The 15,620-nt window shown below is 35.0% G+C and overlaps 1 protein-coding gene and 2 long non-coding RNA genes across 6 annotated transcripts in view; 1 reads left to right on the top strand and 2 right to left on the bottom strand.

The window, feature by feature from the left end:
* Positions 1-15,388, bottom strand: part of LOC138691369 (ankyrin repeat domain-containing protein 1-like) — a 42,699-nt gene extending 27,311 nt beyond the window's left edge. The window contains exon 1 of the mRNA XM_069813272.1: positions 15,275-15,388. The gene's annotated coding sequence lies outside the window, so the exon portion shown is untranslated. The remainder of the gene's footprint in view (positions 1-15,274) is intronic.
* LOC138691361 (uncharacterized) lies at positions 1,064-4,787 on the top strand. 4 transcript variants are annotated; one of them, XR_011329863.1, is made up of 5 exons: positions 1,064-1,436; positions 2,270-2,460; positions 2,668-2,726; positions 2,874-2,943; positions 3,659-4,787. It is a non-coding gene; the product is annotated as an uncharacterized lncRNA (long non-coding RNA). The 4 variants fall into 4 exon arrangements; XR_011329864.1 differs by lacking the exon at positions 1,064-1,436 and having other exon boundaries at positions 1,652-2,460; positions 3,659-3,720; positions 3,823-4,787; XR_011329865.1 differs by lacking the exon at positions 1,064-1,436 and having other exon boundaries at positions 1,652-2,460; positions 3,659-3,945; positions 4,287-4,787.
* On the bottom strand, positions 4,814-7,103 carry LOC138691362 (uncharacterized). The gene is made up of 2 exons (XR_011329866.1): positions 6,675-7,103; positions 4,814-5,901 (listed from the first exon to the last, which is right to left on the bottom strand). It is a non-coding gene; the product is annotated as an uncharacterized lncRNA (long non-coding RNA).
* Positions 15,389-15,620: the final 232 nt, after the last annotated feature.

Below are 15,620 nucleotides of genomic sequence, written 5' to 3'. Positions count from 1 at the left end.
CTGTTTCTCAGGCTTATCTAATACTGCCAGTTATTAGCGGTTTTATGACGCTTATAAGTACGAAAACCGCATCCCTTTTCGCCATTAGTTCCCTTATTGTGTCGGTCATCCACTGGGCAGTATCCATGAGTATCCAACTCGTCTAGTCTTTACGGGTGGGTGTTTGTCGTATAGTTGTAGTATCATATCATTGAAAGCTTCCACTTTCTCGTCAACGGCCCAAATATAATTCCAAGGTATTTCTAAAGCGTCAGCTGTAAGTTTAGTTTCGTCAATGTTATTCATGTCCCTGTAAGATATTATTTTGGATATCCGTTTAGGACACTGAAGCGAGTATTCTACGTAAATTAAGTCATGAGCTGAGATACCGGGCACTGGTAGTTCTCCGTGACTTAGGACTCTCTGGGGGTGAGTGGTCACAATTAGGTCAAGTAGCGTCTCAGTAGAAGCAGTGTGATGTGTTGGTAGGAGGGGTAGTATTGTCATGTTACAGGAATTAAACATTGATTTAAGCTTAATTGCATCTGCTGAATTAATAGAGAGAAGGTTAGTGCTGAAATCACCGGCAACAATAGCATGTTCATAATGAGGAATTAAATCCAATAGTGCATTTTCAAGATCAACGAGGTGGCCAATTTTCGGAGGTTGGTATGTATGTTATGTTATGTCTTATTTAACGACGCTCGCAACTGCAGAGGTTATATAAGCGTCGCCGGATGTGCCGGAATCTTGTCCCGCAGGAGTTCTTTTACATGCCAGTGAATCTACTGACATGAGCCTGTCGCATTTAAGTACACTTAAATGCCATCGACCTGGCTCGAGATCGAACCCGAAACCTTGGGAATAGAAGGCCAGCGCTATACGAACTCGCCAACCAGGTCGACGGTTGGTATGTAACGCAGATGAGACATTTTTTTTAAAATTGGAAGAAATTTCGACAAAGAGAAATTCTGGACGGGCTGAATACTGGGAGGGAGAGTGTAGAATGATTTTAGGTTGGAAATCACTTCTGATATAAGCTGCTAAACCACCTCCCCGCTTTCCTGTTCTGTCATTTCTAAGGGCCTGTACTACGATCGCCTGTTAAAGCTCCAGATTCGTATACTCCAGTTTAGCAATCTGGAAGTTAAATATTTTGTTCTGTACTACCAGCGGATTTTAACTGCAGGATTCTTATCCGGAAGATATAGTAACATTTTTATTACGTTGGCAATGAAGTTACTGAAAATGTAGTGAAATTTATTGCGTTGGTATACCTTTCCCCGCGTATTTCATGTTTATGTTCCGTGTTTATATGGTACTATTTATTTTGAGGTTTTATTGTAAGCATTATTGTTATTATTTATTATAATACTGAAGCTCCAGCCAAAAAATAACAGAGTGAAGAACAGAAAATTACATATACTGTATGAAGAAACTTTAAATGGAAGCAAAAGGTAAGATTTTAAAGGTTATGTTTCTTTTCGAATAGTAATGATTCCTACCATATGATAGTATTTTGGTTTTAATTAATAGGCCTAAACAGGACGGGTGCGGGTTCCAGCAAAAGTGCGTTTTTCTCCATAATCATTGTTTTATTCACGTGTAACTGCACAAGAAGTGTAGATGGCAATTATTTTTGTATTGTAATTAATATTAAGTATGCTTTCAGTTTGTTGTATAGCCTACATTATTAGTGAATAGGGCCTATTTCGGTAATTTTTTAGAAATAGTGTACTTCACGGCTGCAAATCATGGGTCGAAGGCACAATAACTCGTTTAAAAAAGAAAAGTTCACTGATACTGATAATAATGAATGATGTCTTTGGCCTGGGATTTCTAACCAACATTAGTACAGCAAGGTACATTGTTCCTAGCAAATTATCAATATTTCAGTATGTTAGGCCTACGTATTTTACTGTTAATAAGTGAGCGGATATTTTGTATTAGGCCCATAATACCATTCGATCACAGATAGGGCCTAACGTTATTTTTTAAAAGAACAGCATGAGGTGGAGAGACGTTTCCACTAAAATGCAATAGGCCTATCTGTTTGTAATGCACATTCAACACCTCGTAAAATAACACAGAAACAGCAGATATTAATTTTTTTTTCCAAAGTTTCTATGTACAGTATAGTCATATGTTTGATATTGTACTGACAATCATCCATTAAAAGCTTTTGCTTATTTAGGTATAGAAACTTAGATAAGGGAAAAAGAGAAATACAGTATATTTCCTAATGTTGTAGATTGCATATGGAATTAACCTAGTTTTACTTCCTTTTTAGTATTATAGAATGAAGCATTGAAAGAATATAGTAACATCAGCACAAATACAAGGATCTGAAAACAGCTGAGAAGCAAATTTGAATTCTTGGAAAAGAACACAAATAAAATTGCTGCTGCAGAGAAACAATGCAGGCTACAAACAATTGGAGCCCCTCCAACTGAAGCAAAACCAAATCCAAACTTATCCAAGGTAAGTGATTTAATTCTCCTATCAATTGAGTGATTTCTCAGTGATTCTGATTCATATTCAATGCATAAGTTCATTTATATGTTAAGTTATACAATTATTAAATAATAAGCAGAGGAAATTGTATAACACAAGTTTGAATTCTTTTTATTTATTTATTTATTTATTCATTCATTCACTCATTTATTTATTTACTTACTTTTGTTACAGCCGAAGTAGTAACTAAACCAAGTTCCACTGATACCAGTGCAGCTAATAACACGAATGAGGTTAGTGTGTAAGGAATTAAGAGTCAGAAGAAGGAGATGATGAGCTTTAGAGATAAAAAAAAATATTAGATTCTTGAAAATTGTTATACAAATTTAATTTAATGTCGGTATTACATTATAATACTATCATTTCTTTTTTATTTACAGTACCATTCAGGTTCACAGTGCAATTCTTTAGTTTTTTAAGTGAAACTGGACATCCCAACAATATCTCCAGGTAATTTGATTTATACTACAAAACGTTCTTTCACATTCTACATATGATGCTTACTTTTCCAATCTGAAATAGCTGTAACATGTAAACACATTTTCAGCCAACATGTTGAAAATAAAACTAACACACATACTATATGAAATCTGTAGCAAGCAGTAGATAAATTAGATGCAAAAAAAAATGTTAAAATATAAATTGTACATAATGATGAAATGGTCACAAGAAATGGATGTCATAAAAAGTAAACATCATTGTATTATAATATTATGTGGGATTTGAGTGGGAATTTGAAATTTATAAATGTAGGCCTAAAAATAGAAAATACACTGAACTGAAGAATTTATTTTGAGATTTCTCTGCAATGGGTTTGTAATCAGATTAGGCCACATTATGTTAAGTTGTATTTCAATTTTACTGTAAGGAAACTTGTGAATGATTTCTTGTGTACAGAAAAACTGAAAAATAACTTTTCATAAGATAAAACAGAAACTGACTACACTCTATTTACAATAGAACTATTTGCTTGATTTTTTCTCTCTCTTTTTTATTGCAGCTTTACTTTCTTATTGTTAAAAATGAGTTTGGATTAATAGCACGTTAGAAAATACAATACTGTTACAGCTGCTGACTTTGAAGTGTCCACACATTTATGATAAAACATCATCTTTCTCCAGAATTAATTATCTTAAGAATTAATTCCACGCTTAAAATATTACAGAGTCAGCTGGTGCAGCAGATGAAGGTCTTCCACTGTACGGGTGTCTACACAGTGTAATGAAAGTAAGTTTTAAGTGAAATTACTGGTTTATTCAGTGTAAGTAGTATAGGCTAAACCCAGAAAGGTCTGAATATAAGCATATATCCCTCTCTTAAATATTTCAGCTGATAATGGGATAATAGCTGATCGAGTTACACCCCAAGGATGCTTAAAAAAAAAATAAAGAAAAAGCAAGCCTCTGAGGAATGCATTAGCCACATTGAAAAATCTTTCTCCATCTGTGAACTGTAAGTCTAATGTTGACTTAATTATACTTGAGATGTTAGAAATGCATGAACTTCAATACTATTACAGTGATTTCTTTAAAAAATACATTAGTTGAAAGTTGGATGCTAACATTATAACAAAGAATGATTTGAAATAAAAGTAAGTCATGTCCTTATGTTTGGAAAGAGATGGGGTTTGGAATATCAAAAGTAACATTTGGAGTTTTTACATTACTTTTTCCTCCTCTTTAATGGGTGGTCCATCTACAAGGACATCTTCAATTAGTGGCAGAAAGTAAATGCTACAATAATCACCCATTCTTTATGTTTTAACAAAAAATATGTTTAATTTTGTTGACCAGATTTGTTTGACCTGGATGACTGGGAGATTACTTCTTCTCATCCTTCTAATGGAGTGATAATCTCTTGCAGCTGTTCTTGATCCCTATGGTCTCTGCTTTATCTGCTAGTCTTCAGGATTAGGTTCGAGTCAGGTGATAGTTATAAGCTAATCTAAGGTTTCTGGTTGGGTTCGGGTCTGGTTCAGATCAGGCCGAGATGGGCCGGGCCTAAGAATTATGGCCCGTGCAGATCTCTAACAAATGGGGCTTATAGCTGAAGTTGGCTCTGCCACAGTTTTCCAAGTTTTGTGTATTTGCATATGTATTTGTGTTATGTTTAATTACAGTTACTATGTACTCTTATGTATTAGCCTGCATATTATTAATTTGTAAATATGACATGTACCATAGCATATATAATGAGACAGTGGATGTAATAAATGATTATGCTTATTGTGTCTCCTGAAAAATGTCGTGTTTTGTTTACACAAAATAAATAAATAAATTTTAAATTTAATTGCAGCTATAGTCCATCTCTCTTGTTTTAATTACACATTCACAGAGTACCTGAATACAATTGAAGCGTCAGCTGGAACAACGTTGTAAGTTACAAAATTTTCATTCGGTGTGTTTCCGTGTAATAATGTTGTATGTCATGTTACCTTGCTATACTCCTTGGCTTGCAACTGTCCACTCAAAAGTTTGCTACCCTCATAAGAACAAAGTTGTATGCATACACATTTTTGCAGCTCCTGTAAATTTGACCAAATGTAACTTATAACGTTGTTCCAGCCGACGGTTCAATTAATGTGCCTCTTGAAAAATGTTGTTTTACCATATTTTGCTTATGTAAAATAAATTTGAATTGCAGATACAGTGCATTAGCCTGTTAAGAGATCACTGTGAGGGATCCCAGCAATAAAATATATTTAAAAAGTAACGATATGAATATGTTTGCATACATGAATCACTAGGCTTAGCGTGAATGAAACAGCTCCCTTGCAAAACATAAATGCCAATTCCAAAACTTTCAGGAAATGAAGAAAAACTGTCACGTCTAAAATTCAATAAACTGTTACAGTTTGTTAAATAATAATATATAGCAAGCATATCTTAAATCTGATTAGTGAAATATGTTAGGCCTACTCCTACTGGCGAGCGATATATGCAAGGAAGGAGAAGGGAACTTGCCACCCTACCACATTATCTCCTGACAGTTGTCTCATGAGTGATGCCTTATTGATATTCCAATCTATCTTCGGAGAGTTGACTAAACAACTAGCAGACAGTTCTAGGAAAACTTTAATCAAGACCTATAATATGTACATAAAACCTGTATTAAAATACTATTCAGAAGTATTCGTAACAGCATCAAAAAGAGAGACAGTATCCCTCGGAAGAAAAAAACAAGCCTTGCACTTAATTACTGGAGCAAATAAAACTACTCCCAATGAAGCATTAAAAGTCATCACTTCAATTAAACCAAGCAGCAAGTGCAGCACTAGCTCGATTGACAACAGTTCCTGCTGTAACTTCGTGGACCCCACAAAAATCTCCTACTGTTGTCAATGTTCTCCCAGTGGCATAGAATCTCAATACCAATAGTAATTGGGCCATTGGAGATAAGGCATTATTTCTGGAAAAATGAACAAACAATTAGATTTGGTTACACCTTTACCGGTAAATCTTTACAATAGCGTTACCAAAAGAAGGCAAGGACTCCCTACAGGATAGCCTGGAAGAGAGAGGTTTGGATGTAGTTTTGACATTTTTTTTTTTTTTTAGACAATTGTAAATATATGCAAATCATACTAACCTAACCTGTCACTAACTCGATCTTACGAAAACTTGTCTTTTCCCTTTAATTAGTAAGGAAACACAGTAATGAAATGAATGTGCTGCCCTTCCCTGCCGCCTACCCCTTCTATCTCGACAGAGCGATCCTGCCTACCCGTACCTCTCCACCGGACTCCACTTTCACAGCAACTTTCCACCTTTATTTGGGAAATTGGTGTCGGCACTCAATTTTTCTTTCGTTTACAGTACATATGACTTGACTAGAAGCCAAATATGTGAATACATTTGTATCTTAAAGTGGTAACGCAATTGTGAAGAAATTATAGTTTACCATATAAAGGATTTTGATATATTATATATGGTTATTATTATTTTTTTATATAAAAGTATTTTGAAACTTATTGTAGGTTACCCTATATTATTATATCAATCACCTTAATACCTTGTAAGGACAACAGAACACCTGCATGAAGCAACATTCTAACCTCACTTCTACTGTACGCCTATTACTGGTTACTGTACTTCAAAATAATTATTATAGTGCTATTAAATACAAAATATTAATGTAATACCTAAAGAAATAGTGTAGCTTATTATTAACTGTGTACTTACGATCTGTGTCTTGTTTCAGTTGATAATTGATTTCATGTAGTAGGTTTCATTATTCGAAACTGTCTAAAAAATTTCTCGTCATCCCACTCTTCAAAATTATTTGGACGCAGCCTAATTCGTTTTGCTGTTCTGATATAACGAAGCATCTGCTCCAGAACTTATCATCAGAATCAGTATCAAAATTAAATTGATCCTTCAAATCACCAGCTGTACGACGTGCAGCCATCTTGATTTCAACATCGAGTTCCAACCTCCGGATAACGCCTATCTGCCACTCTGCCTTCCGGATTGCCAATCTGGAAGTTTAGCCTCCAGATTGCACATAACCAAAAGTCGTAGTACGCAATTACAACCCAACTTCCGGATAAATATTCCATCTGCCGGATAAGTTTAAACTAGAACTTTATCCGAGAGTCGTAGTACAGGCCCTAAGTAGCGTATAACCATCCAAATGGACAAGTGAAGAGGGGAGTGTTAGTTGAAGCCAGGACTCGGACACAAGTATGCAATGAAGGTCAAGCGGTGAGAAGATTGAAAGAAATTCGTGGTAGTGAGACAACAAGCTCTGTACATTCACATGAGCGACTTTAAGCGATGGGAGAGGATGAGAATGACACCTTTAACAGATCGGTGGTAGACGGCGGCGGGGGAAAGGGATGGTTGTCGGTAGAAGGGTCTATGGCAGTTAGTGCTTGGGGATATATTGCGAAGGGGTTGTTGTCATGGCTATTGTCGACGTCAGGAGCAGTCGGACAAGATTTCTGGCAAATTCCTAAGTCAATGTTGCCAACACAAAATATTGAACAGTAAAAATGCTATAAATTGTAACTTAAATTTATAATAGATATTGACTTAAAATATTAATTCTATCACTATATAAACTAAATAAAAACTAGGGGTGATATATGCAAAACTTTAAAAAATATCGAGTGTATTAATAGTAATGATTATCTAAAGAATTGCACAAAAGAGGAGAAAATAGAGATAAAGTAAAAATAAAAACAGGACTAGACCTTGAATGTCATATCGCCCGAATTCTACATGTTCTGGAGATCCTCCATGCGCACTATTCTTCTTTTTGTACCTTGGTGGTTTACTATGATCACGCCGTCGCTTGTCCATACACTATTAAGTCCAAATCTTGTTATGGCTTCCCTTAGAATCGCGTGTCGCACCTTTGTTAGATCCTCGCGAACCGTAATTTTAGACCCCTTCAATTTTCGTTTGTTGCTGAAAATTTCTCACCTCTTGCGATAACTAAAAAATTTGACGATAATAGGACGAGGTTTATCACCATCTCGCCTACCAACACGATGGCTTCTGTCAATGTCCGACACAACCTATTTTCTGCGCCACATCGATTGCTATTTTGTCGGTGTCTTCGATTTCTTCTTCCACAATACCGAATATTCTAACACACTGTCTACGCTGGTATTGCTCGAGATTGTCAGTCTTACTTTCTAGTTCACTAATCTTTTTGTCTTTCTCGAGTAAGGTTTTCTTCAACTCAGTAATCACGTCACTATTTCTTTCGATGGTCGCTTTCAGCTCGGCCACAACGGAATATCGTATAATGTTTGTGAGCACCTCCAGCCAGGCCGCGTCTTGCAGAGCCTCCTTCACGACGCGCTGGACTGTTCCTTCGATTTCTACAATGCTATCACTGTTTTTCGGGCCCATTGTATTTTTTTAATATTAACTAACGTTAAACTTTGAACACACTATAACTTCTAGATCACCTACGCAACAGTAATCACCTTCTTTGAGAACTTTTGTCGGAAGCGATAAACTGGCTTCTATTCTCATCTAACTAATTAACAACCAAAGAAAAAAATAAACTAAATTAAACAATTTTCAGGAGCAAGTCCTTTTATTTTAAGGAGTCTGCACATTTTTCCCACACATGCAATAAGAAAACCATTTAAGCTAAGATAAAGATACATTTACTGAAATATATTAAACAATATTAAAAATCTATGCATTGCAATCAGAAACTCTCTTAGACGCTCTGTGCTCTTCACTCATCTTATTTTAGGATGCGCAACAGGTGTTACAATATTAGTGTTAAAACTTGCAATTTGTAACATTATGACCAGGGAAAGGATTTATATGTAAATACATATTTACTTATGAAGCTAATATAATTTATATTTTGCATTATCTTTATGTTTCACAATGTGTAGGGTTGAAAAATCCTACTTTTATTTTCCATATTTTTCCATATTTTAGAGTTTAGTACATATTTTCGTTAATTTCCATATATTTTCCATATTTCATATAAAACAGTCCATATTATATTAGGTTTAACAATAAAACAAAACAAAATTCCATTAACTTTTAAAAATACATTTCAACAATAGAGATTTAAACACATGTTCAGTAATCCCTTTAACATCAGAGTTATTTGAAAATTAGCAGTCCTATCAACAATGGGAAAGTAAGTTACAAAACTGTATTAATTTAATTTAAAATTTTTAACAGACTTCAGTTGTGCAGCTCAACAGTTAAATGCCAGTCAGAGTACACATAGGTTCAGTTTTGTAAATCATACTATAAAGACGGTAAATATGCCAAAAGTACGTCATTCAGTCAATTTAAAATCAAAACTAACAAGTTACATTTCAGAATTTAAAGAAGATGGTTTATCAACTGACAATAAAATATTATTTTGTAATTTGTGTCAGTGTGCAGTATCATCTACACAAAAGTTCCTGGTGCAACAACACATTACAACTAGTAAACATCAGGCCAACAAACAACTAAATTCCAAGCAGAGACAATTGTTTTTAACACAACCAACAACATCGAATGTAAGATCTGAGTTTAACATCGACCTGTGCCGTTCTCTCATCTCTGCTGATATTCCTCTCTACAAACTAAAGAATAAGGTCTTCAGGGAATTCCTTGAAAAATATACTCAACATACAATCCCGGATGAGTCAACACTTAGGAAGACGTATGCTCCATCCATCTACGATGAGACAATACAGAAGATAAGAGATGAAATTAAAGATAGTTCAATTTGGGTTTCCATTGATGAGACTCCCGACAAAGAAGGTAGACTTGTTGGTAATGTAGTTATCGGTTTGTTAAGTGAACAATATTCTGAACGAATTCTTTTACATTGTGATGTTCTAGAAAAGTGCAATAACAAAACTATAGTTAAACTGTTCAACGAAGCTATGGGTATCCTGTGGCCAAAGGGTATTATGTACGATAATGTGTTATTCTTTATTAGCGATGCTGCCCCTTATATGGTCAAAGCTGGACAAGCATTATCTGTTGTATATCCTAAATTGACTCATTTTACTTGTGTGGCGCATGCATTTCATCGTGTGGCAGAAGTGGTCAGAGACAATTTCCCTAAAGTAGATTTGTTGATTTCATCAGTGAAAAAAGTATTTCTCAAAGCTCCCAGTAGAGTTAACGTGTTGAAAGAAATGTACCCTGAAATTCCATTGCCACCAAAGCCAATTTTAACTAGATGGGGTACATGGCTAGAAGCAGTTGAATATTATGCCGAACATATAGACTCTATTAACAATGTTCTCCTTGCATTGGACTCTGAAGATGCAGTCTCAATTGATACTGCGAAAACAGTTACCTGTGACATAAGTGTGAAGAATGACTTAGCTCACATTCAGCATACATTTTCATGCATCATAAAAACGCTCAAAAGTCTCCAAAATAGGCACCTTTCACTATCTGAAAGTTTTGAAATTATAAATAGTACTGTGGAACAACTGAATCGTGGTAGAGGTAAAGTTGCAGATGCAGTAAGAGCTAAGGTGGACACTGTACTTTCAAAAAACCCTGGATATGAAGAACTACAAAAGGTTGTTGCTGTGATGAGTGGTGAATCAACAGTGAAGATTAACTTGGACTTATCCCCAGCAGACATTGTGAAATTGAATTATGTACCAGTTACTTCTTGTGACGTCGAACGCTCTTTTAGTCAGTATAAATCTATCCTCAGAGACAATAGAAGAAGATTCACGTTTCAGCACTTGAAAGAAATGTTTGTAACCTATTGTTATGGTAACAGACAATAAAAATTGTGTTTTGTTGAAACTACATTGGAAGATAAGGTACGTCCATTATATTTTTTGTTTAGTTTGATTAAAATGTACCAATATTTAACGTACATAGTCATTTTTTTATAATTTTAAGTCCATATTTAATTCCATATTTTGGTAAAAATCCATATTTAATTCCATATTTTGGTAAAAATAACTACATATATATTTACATATTTCATATATTTTTAGTCCATATAAATCCGTTCCCTGATTATGACTATTAATCGTTGAGAATTCAAGAAAATCGAAGTCTTAAAAAAAAATTGAAATCAATAAAATAAAACTCAGGCTCCACACGCAACCACAGTGATATCCTGTCTCATTTTAGTATGTATGTACCTTCCAGAGAATTTTTGCCTATTTTATTTAAAGTGCTTATACAGTATATTCCACAGGCAAATAAATTTGATTAATGTATCATATCGCAGTATTAACGAAATAGCGTCTATGGAATTAGTTAAAAAGCGATTATACTTTCAACAGGATGAGTTGGAAGATTATCCATGGGATTACTTGACATTCACCTTACAGTCATGTATAACTACTGATTAAAACCAGCCAGAGAATTAGCCCAAACGGGAATAGGTCCCATTACCGAGCGCCATTTCGGCGTACGAGTCATCCTAGCTACCCATAGACCAAAAGTCGCTTTGTGGGAATATACGAGTGACATACGTCTCTAGACTAGTTTGAAATAACTAATAAAGCACTTTTACCAAAACAGAGCGAGAGACAGAGAGAGAGAGAGAGAGAGAGAGAGAGAAAGATAGAAAGAGACAGGGAATTTAAGGAAATCCCAATGATTGTGTGAGACATGTCGGCCTATACTGGAACATACAGTATATAAATAATAAAATAAAACACAGGTACTGTAATTTCCCATAACTATGGTCCTGGAACACAACTATGTTCCACGATACAACTATTCAAAGAACGTTGCAGAAGTAATATAGACCGTTCAAAGATAGCTGCAGTGACTTGACTTCAAACTATAGTACAGCAAAAATATAGATAAACGAGGTACTACGTTATGGAGCACAAAATTTGAATGGACCATAGTTGTGTTTCAGGATCGTAGTTATGGGATATGACGGTATATATTTATTCAACACTGTAGTGTAGTGTATTTTGTTTGATATTCATTCGTGTTTTCAGTGATTTCGCGTTTTAACTACGACATATATGTACACATTACCAACATAATGAATTATATAAGAAAACTGAAAACTCGGTAGACATCGACGAACTCCGTTATTGGTGCAGATAGCGAAAAATGGAGAGAGGGGAAAATTGTTGGAAGTATGTAGTTATCAATGTAACGTGTTTGAATTTTCAACGTAAAATACACCTTTGAGGCTGTGCACTAGTACAACACACCAGCCAGTCCTAATCCTGCCAAATCAGTTGCTGGCTCCCTCGACATGCGATAGCTTCTGCAACGGAACCCGGGGCAGACCTTCTCGGGGGAGGACATCCGCCTCGGACCGTTAAGGAAGCCTTGGGGATGTTGCCGAAGCAGGAGTGGTACATGGCTATAGGGATCAGTCGTTAAGCGAGTCAAGTGGGTAGGTCGGTGCGCGTAGAGCAGTGATGGCCAAAAGCTGTGTCGCGACACATGCCCCTGTCTCCACTCGAGCGTAACCATGGCATCATACCCCCACCCTCTGTTTACAGCCTTCACTTCGTTATAAGACAAGACATTTATCTGCAGCGGTCGTACACATGTAATGTTACAAGTGTGTAGGATAATATGTTGCGATGTCTTTTCCAAAACAGAAAACAGATAATATGTAAAAGCTTAATTTTAAGGAGCATGGGAGCAAAAGTATTTCTTTTGTGCAGATGGTAAAAATATGAAATACATAATTTTTTGTAAAATTTTAAATGAAATATAAAAGATCAATGTACGTTGTTACAAAGACTACCACGCCCTTACTTGTAAATTGAATATTTCATTAATAAACGAACAATAAAAAGTATCAGCTCCTATGTCTTAATCGGGGTAAAATACTTCGACTTTTTTTTAAATATGTAGTGTAATTTAGAACTTACTGACCAGCCTGGTACGTTTTTCTAATTTCAAAAATATCTACTGATGTAGGTCTAAAGTACACATTCTTTTTATGATAAATAAGAAAACATATTTTATTTTATTAATAATACAAAAATAATGAATAGGAGAATAAAATTTAACACGGAAAAAAGTGCTTCTAGTTAATAAGTAGAAGAATATTATATTATTTTTGTTTTTTGGTCATAGTCCATCTGTGCACTGTTATTCGCTGCATTACCTGAGGAGATACCCACTCAACCCTCTCCCTGCGATAGTGGTATGCGAGTTGCATTTCTATTACGTCACAATTTCGTGGTGTTTGGCAACCACTGGCGTAGAGGATCAGTGGGCAAGCAACTCATCCCATGTAGGAGGGTGTACAATAGACCTCAGGTCGTAGTGCGTGTGATGTTGCCTCCCTCCTAACAAGAAAAAAAAAAAGGAGTTTGTCTATGTCGCCGGACTTTTGAAACACCTGTGTTTCCATTATTAGTTTATGGAAAGCATGAATGAATGAAAGAATGTTAAAATATGAGGAGAAATATTTAAAAGGTACGCGAACGCGCATCCTTGCAATTGGAAATTGAGATTGAGAGGAAGTGTCTATATGAGCTCTAAGCATTTTGGCTACTTGTCTTATTCCGATTTCCGCCGTGGCAATTGAGAGAACATTAGAGAACTTTAAAAGAGGAAAGCCGAAAATGGACGTGAGATAATACAGCTCTACCACATCAAGGGGATATCGAAGCACGAAAATCAGTAGGGCAGAATCGCGGAAGATTTTAAACGACTGGGCAGAACGAGTAGAGAGAGTGGTCGTCGCAATCCTCGCTAGTAAAGAGGTCCAAGCACTTGCTCTGTGCATTAGATACTGGAGTAAACTTGCCCTAAATTACCCAAGACAGCGGGAGAAGCAAAGGCTCCGATTTTCTTGACCGCTTTAATTTTGAAAATGTCTAAATATATTATTTTACATAAGATATTTTCGATAAATGTTTTAGAAACTTTCATTTAACTTTTTTTAAGACTTGGAAGAATCTGTCTGAATTTATAATTAATTTTGTTAACGTTTTCGTTGTTTAGATTTTAGTGGAAATTGTGCTAATAGTCTACTTACCTTTATCAGTATTATTATACTGTCGGTTCTTGTTTGATTTCACTACTGCACTTTTGATAAGAAATTGGATGATTGCTAAGATCAAACTGTAGGCTACAGCATAACAAGAAAATAGAAAATTAAAAAACAATTGAAGGATTAAGAGCCATAGTGGACCAAGCGCCATTTATTAAAAACTGAGAAAGCAAGGGTTAAAGTTAAGTGAATACTATAGTTTAATGAAGATTGACATATCATTTAGTTTTAACGTGTATACTTTCTATTATTTGCTATATGTTTCCATTGAATTGTGGTAATAACTTCATTTTAACCCTTGTTTTCTACGGTTTTAGTAAATAGCGCTTGGCCCATTATGGTTCTGAACCCTTCAACTATACGTAATATTGGAGGTACATTAACTAAAGAATAGAGGGAGACGGATCCAGTAGGAAACCACTTACAATTCTGTCTATGAGTGACGTCATTGTATTACAGTAAAATGACACAATTTTATCCGTATAGTTTTCGCTAAATCTTTTCAGATAAAAACATTCTCTCATTCCAATACTTAAGATGTAAGCACTCTGTTGTAGAACAATCAAAACGGAATCTTATCTAATAACAATCATACACATTTTCATTTTACCAAATTGGACTACAGATTATATTATATGTCCCTACTTTTAGCCATTTATTTTCTTTTCTCTCATAGAACTTTGCGTAAAATTTCATAGGAAGCGTTAGAAGTGATTTCTAGTACGTGATGTTATTGAAAGTGCACAGATGCCCATTGCCATTAATATCCCTGGAAACTTATGGTTGTAATTGTTTATGCGAGTTTTGTTAATAGAACGTTTTGCTGTACGTGTAATTTAGCCTGATAAATTATATATTTGAAATAACACATTTCTTCTCTAAGGAAAATTTTTCAGGTGCATGATTTTTGATCTAGTGTTGTAATATGCCCCTTAAACATATTAATAATTATCTGTAATAATTATTTATGTAAATGAAGGGTTCAGAGCCATATTGGGCCAAGCGCCATTTATTAAAAACGGAGAAAACAAGGTTTAAAGTTAAGTGAATACCATAGTTTCATAAAGATTAGTTTTAATGTGTGTACTTTTTATATTACTTGGTATATGTTTCCAATGAATTACGGTAATAACTTCATTTTAACCCTTTTTTCTATGGTTTTAATAAATAGCTCTTGGCCCACTATGGTTCCGAACCCTTCAAATATACTCATACTTTCGATAATCATAAAATATATATCAGGTTTTGTAACTAGGAGACCATATGTAATGTTGAAGATCTATTTACACACACATACGAATTTAGCTCTGGGTATGAGAATATATTTAACACTTACTGAACTTGGTTGTGTACAGTCCACAGTTTTCCTCCTTCGCCTCTGCTCAACTTGACTCTGAAAACTGAGCTGTTGTGTGAAGATGACGAAAAGCAGAGACCAATGACGACAGTATTTATAACTGATAGGCCTATCAAAAGTTGCTGTAAAAAGATTGCACTTTTTTCTCGTTTGAACGTCCTGTAAACTTGAACTGTGTAACGTTTATTTTTGTAACAGATGGCACAGTCTCGACTTACACAACGCAATTACAAATAAAAATAGAAAGCCATATGAATTAGAAAAAAAATAGTACAGCACTTTTTATTTTAACAGTTGTAACCAACATTCCCTTCGAGATTTATGA

Source organism: Periplaneta americana, chromosome 16, assembly GCF_040183065.1.
Source record: "Periplaneta americana isolate PAMFEO1 chromosome 16, P.americana_PAMFEO1_priV1, whole genome shotgun sequence".
Taxonomy (NCBI): Eukaryota; Metazoa; Arthropoda; class Insecta; order Blattodea; family Blattidae; genus Periplaneta; species Periplaneta americana.
The sequence above is the reverse complement of the archived record's forward strand: the minus strand, read 5'-3'. Positions and strand labels throughout refer to the sequence as shown.